This window comes from Chrysochloris asiatica, unplaced genomic scaffold (assembly GCF_000296735.1).
Source record: "Chrysochloris asiatica unplaced genomic scaffold, ChrAsi1.0 scaffold00172, whole genome shotgun sequence".
Taxonomy (NCBI): domain Eukaryota; kingdom Metazoa; phylum Chordata; class Mammalia; order Afrosoricida; family Chrysochloridae; genus Chrysochloris; species Chrysochloris asiatica.
Genome location: NW_006408690.1, coordinates 5,506,791 through 5,512,743, shown reverse-complemented (window position 1 = coordinate 5,512,743; position 5,953 = coordinate 5,506,791). Strand labels below are relative to the sequence as shown.

The 5,953-nt window shown below is 38.5% G+C and overlaps 1 pseudogene; it reads right to left on the bottom strand.

The window, feature by feature from the left end:
* Positions 1 to 3,720: 3,720 nt before the first annotated feature.
* LOC102810793 lies at positions 3,721 to 4,609 on the bottom strand (annotated as a pseudogene).
* Between the last annotated feature and the right edge of the window lie 1,344 nt (positions 4,610 to 5,953).

The window sequence follows — 5,953 nt, the reverse complement described above, 5'->3', positions numbered from 1 at the left end:
AGTGAGGTTGGCCCAGGATCAGACATTGTTTCGTTCTGCTGTGCATGGGGTCGCTATGAGTCGGTTCCGACTCGATGGCACCTGACAACAACAACAACATATTTATAGGTGCATGTGCTGCCTTAAACCCTCCTACACAACTTTAGCACACCTGTCTACCTTTGTATTTATTTGTAAATTATTGTTTCCTAATGCTATGGGTCGGAACCGACTTGATGGCACTTAACAACAACAACAACAACAATGCTATTGTTGAAAAAGATATTTGCAGTGAATAAATCACTTGCAAAATTCTATCATGAGATTTCCAGTTCCATTTCTATCACCATGTTTTCCAACTATCCATCCCTCCTTTTTGTTTCCAACTTATGCATTCCAATCACCACTAATTATCAATGCATCTTGATTGCATGTTTGATCAATTTCAGACTGAAGAAGTTGATAAAATTCTTCCATTTTTTCATCATTAGTTTTAGTGGTTGGTGCATAAATGCAGATAATAGTTGTATTCACTGGTCTTCCTTTTAGATGCATAGATATGATCCTATCACATATAGCATTGTACTTCAAGATAGATCTTGAAATGTTCTTTTTGACAATGAGTGCAATACCATTCCTCTTGGATTTGTCATCCCTTACAGTGTAAACCATATGATTGTCTTATTCAGAACGTCCAATAATCAATCTATTTCAGTTCACTAATGCTTAAGAGTACTGGTGTCGTGTTGTAGGATAAGCACTGGACTGCAAGGTCAGTTTGAACTACGAAGCTGGCAGTTCAAGCCCATCAGCTGCTCCTCAAAAACCCAATACAGGGTAGCTATGAGTCAGATCCAACTCAACAATAACAACTTAACAAGCACTTAACAATATCAACAACAATGCCTAAGATATAGATCATTATGCATTCCACTTTATTTTTGACAAGTTTCAAGTTTTCTAGATACATACTATATACATTCTATGTTTCAATGATAGATGTTTGCAGTTGTTTCTTCTCATTTTGAATCATGTCCTGTCAACAAAGGAAGGTTCTGAAAGCTTTACTTCATCCATGTCATTAAGGTCGACCCTAATTTGATGAGGCAGTTCTTCCTCAGTCATATTTTGAGTGCCTTCCAACCCCAGGGGCTCGTTTTCTGGCACTATATCAGACAAGATTTTGTTGCTATTCATAAAGTTTTCAGTGGCTAATCTCTCAGAAATGGACTTCCTATTCCTTCTTCCTAGTCTGTTCTTAGTTTGGAAATTCTGCTAAAACCTGTCCTCCATGGGTGATCCTGCTGATGTTTGAAACACAAGTGGCTTAACTTCCAGTGTCACAGGAATACACAAGTCACCACAGTGCAACTAACTGAGCAACATCAATTGTTCGAACACATGTGGACTTTGCCACATGGAATAACTGTCAAGATAATTGTAAGCACAGAGCAAACTCCATTTTTCAGGGTCTTGCTCCTTAAGTCCTGATTTATATCTCTGGGGCATTGTGAAGTTGTTGTATTTTTTTATCCTTTTTTGTGTTTGCTCTTCTATCTTTGTAGTGTTGAGAGATTTATCTTCTAGCTCACTAGTTCTAGCTTCTATCTCTTCAATTCTACTCCTTTGTCCTTTCAGTGTATTGTCCATTTCTGATACTCTGTTATTAATCGTTTAGACCTCTTTCTATAGGTTTTGAATTATTTTCAATGCTGTATTTATCTTATTTGATTGTTCCTGTAGCACTTTCCTGACTTCTTCCTTATTTTTCTCAACTCCATTATGTAGTGTTTTGATACATTTTATAATCATTTTTCTGAATTCCGTCTCCGGCATGTCCAAAGCCTGCCCATCTTCCAGTATGGAGTGTAGGTCTACTTCCAGCTCATTTGCTCCAGTCACTTTATCTCATTTCTGGACATTTGCAGATATGGTCATCTGCTTCTGTTTTGGGGGCATATTCAGGGGTTATCTGTGGACTTAATGTTTAGATGGGTGTGTATTTTGGTACTTTTTATGCTTTCTGATTGCCTCCAGGTAGATGTGATCAGGAAATGAGCTTCCCTTTCCACTCTTCTTCTTGAGAAATTTCAAGATGCCACTGTTGGTCGTTTTGACATAACTTAGGATTTAATTTTCGACCTATTTCCTTTTTTGTCTGCCTGTCCTGCTCCACAATCCCTGTTCAGGCCTTTTTTCTAGTTATAAACAGTTCAGGGCCAGCTGTGGCCGTTTGGTGTTTTTTTGTGTGTTTTTTTGTAGTTCAGTAACTTTATTGAAAGGTATATCCCTTAATAATATAATGGTAATTTTGTTAGGTTACCTATGCTAATTGAAAATTAACACTGATTTATTCAAATATTGAAATGTATCAGCCATTTAGGAAAACTGAAAACTTATCCACAAAACATAGTTAAGAAAATTTAAGATATATTGTGGCTCTTTGGCATATTTTTCTGTGCATATTTGTCCATAAATATCTGTAACGTGATGTCAAATGTAATATGAGTTGGTTACAACCGTTCTGGATAGTCTCAGGCTGCACAATGAATTCGGTAACTGTTTTCAGTGCTTTCACGGTTGTTGTTAAGTACCTTCAAGTCGATTCCAACTCACAGCGAGCCTGTATAGGGTTTCCAAGGAACAGCTGGTAAGTTTGAACTGCCGATCTTGTGGTTCAAACTGAACTTGTGGCCCAGTTTTTATCCCAAAGCACCACAGCAGGGCTACCTAAGCTACCTTATGCCTACACTTTCTTAAGCTTTTATTTTGGCACACTTGTTAAGTGCCATCAAGTTGGTTCTAACTCACAGAGACACTATAGAAGGTTTCCCAGGAGCGGCTTGTGGGTTTGAACCACCGATCTTGTGGTTAGCAGTCCAGTTCTTATCCTACAGTGCTACAGCAGGACTCTCATTTTAGCACAGTGGGGGCATTTAGTAGAATATACTTTGTTCCTTTTACACAAAATTCTCAGAGAAAATGGCAGTTTTATAAAAACAGTCCTTAATAAAAATTTCTGGAGTGTTAACTCTAACCTGAACTTGCATTAATAGGATAAGGCAATTTTGATTCTCAGTGGGACTAGATTGAGGCAGTAGATTCTGTATAAAAAACCTTTTATTCATGAATACAAGTATCTCCTCTTCTCTAGAAAATCTATTGAAGATAATGAGTATGTCAAACTTACCACATCTATTATTTTTGTTTTATATAAAAAAGCCTTCAAATATAATTGCTAGATAGCAATGAAGTCCATATATCTTGCATCACGGATACCAAGAAACCATTTATGCTGTCTTGAATGGTAATCCTTAATATGTCTTAAAAGTGTATTTGTAAAACAATTGGTTTTGATGTAAGCCTCATAATATAATCACACTTAAGATGACTTAGTTTATATAGGTTACTATTTCAATACAACCTAAACATATTGATCCAATATAGAAATTTAGGTCAGTGTTAAAAATAAAGATTCACAGTTTACCACCCCAGGCTTATCATTACAGTTTCACATTTATATTCTTAACTTAGGTTTGTATGCATTACAGGTGAATTCAATTCTAACTATAATTCCACTATAGCATAATATTAAGTAGTCAGTTTCCCTAATCTGAGAACAAATTGAGTTGAGATGTTTTGAAGTTTCACAGTTTAAATCCATTCTAACTATGAATTCCATCACTCAGGGTTGTAGAGAAAGGCTTCAGAGAAGAGTTTTTTGTTGCTGTAATAATCCGATTAAGGGACTGCTTCAGGAATTGTTGGAAGGTGGGTTATCTTATAGTAACTATGTTTCAACTGCCTTGCCGTTCGTCCAGAAACAATCCATTTGAGCTTCTGAACATTTGGTTTGGAACATTTGTTTGATGAATATTCTGTTATACACTTGGAGACAAATTCTTGCCAGAAGGTCAAATCTCTGCCATTTATCTTGGAATGTTTCTGAAGACATTCTAGTTTTTCTGTTAATTGTACACACTTCTGTGATTGGATCTCCAATGCAATGATAGATAATGACAACACAGAGGGCTTTGCTTTAGAAAATATGATCCTGCAGTGGCATACTTTACGTTGAGCTTCTAGTCTTTCAAAAGTAAGGCTATTTCTCCTTTCAAATGGTAAGCTCTCTTGAATGAGTCAATAAATAGAGTTGCAGAAACTGAAAGGCAGTAGTAGTTTTAACTTTCCAACACACCTTCTCCAATACAATCTTTTCCATTCTCATCAAGTCAGAAACCATGAACTTATACTGGCTTATTCGGATCAAGTCATTTGCCAGTGGGATATTCCTCTCTTCTTCTATTGATTTTACAGCCATGTAGAAGCAGCTCAGTCCTACACATCTGAGGTGCTTGGACTGTACCTTCATTTTGGACAGAAACCTGTCCAATAAATTCACAGCTAGAGAAAATGTTTCCGTTTCAAAGCCAAAGAACTGAGTTAGACTAAGAAGATCTTTTACTTCAAAGTCTCTTAACCTTGCATGCATTCTGAGGCCATTATCATGAGCAGACTCAATTAGTCTCAAGCCGAAGACCTTTGGCTGACATCTAGACTCCTGTTCCAGCAGGGCATTCAGCTGGAGTAGCGGTTTCTGAACGTCAGTGGTTGTCAGTACCTCTATCATCTCACCGTGATCACGACTGCAGCTCCTCAGCAGTATCTACCCTCCCCGGGCCTGCTCGCACCTCACCCCACGGTATTAGGTCTGAGAGGCCTAAGAGGTGAGGGGGCTCGTGGGCAAGAGGGGAGAGACCCGGGGAAGGGGAGCCGTCCTGGGCGGAGGTCTCGGCAGCGCAGCCGAGATGATACCACCTTCCGTCAAGCCTTACACCGAGTAGCCCGTTTGATTTTAAGTGGAAACTGTCTCTTTAAATTTTGAGGAGATCTGTGCACATGCGTAGTAGAACCCTCCGAGGGTGTGGCTTGGGTGTCCACTAGCTCAGGCACCCCTAGAGTCACCAGAATGGAGGTGCACAGACAGCAAGAGACCAATGAACAGATACCAAAAGAAAAGAAAGTCCACACCTTTATCTCCGCGGTTCTGTCAGGCAGATGCTCTGATCCTTCCCCCGCTTGGTCTCATCCAATATGGCGGCTCCTGGAGCAGCTGAGTGTCTTGAATTAGAAAGCAATGGATTTCTTGCTTCTGCTACAAATTCCCTGAGCTGTAAGCCTTCCAACCTTCTAAATATACGTTTATATGTGGTTCAGAGTTCTGGGACCATCCCCTGAGCCTGCTTGATTCTGTATTCTGTGTTGTTGCTGACAGAGCTCCTTACTGCATTTCCACCCAATCCGCCATCTTGTTTGTTCTCCTTGTATTTGTTTTTAATTTATTATTGTGTGATGATGTAGTCTTAAACTCTCACCAACTGTGTCCTATGTGTGTAGTAAGAAAATGGAAGTGTGTACACTGTTCTTGTTTGCCATTTGTACAGCTCTATTTAGGCTGGGTTTGGCTGGTGTTGGCTGCTGTCTATTGTTGATCAGGTGATATAGTAGCTGGCATTAGCTCTTGCTCATTGGGTGGAGTTTAGATGGTACAGTTGTGGCTAGGTTGTATGGGCATGGTTGCTGTCTTCTGTTGTGTGGGAAAGAAAATCTCTCCCCACTCTACACACAGAACACAAAACAGTATAAACAAACAGGGACTCATCAATGAAAAGGGAAAATATTTAAGAGAAAAAAAGAATTAAAAACAGGCAACATCCAGAAAAAAATAAAAAGTTAACTATAATGACAAAAGAGGGACAATAAGAAGAGAAAAATAAGAGAAAAAATAAAAGGAGGAAATTAAAAAAAAAACACTTAAGAATAAATGAAAAGAGGGACAGGGAAATGGACCTATAGAAGAGAAAAATAAGAGAGGAAATAAAAGAAAGACAATTTTAAAACACTTAGGAAAAACAAGGGAGAAGAAAGATGAAAAGAGAGAGTAGAAAATAGTAAAGAAAGATCAAAAGGTTAA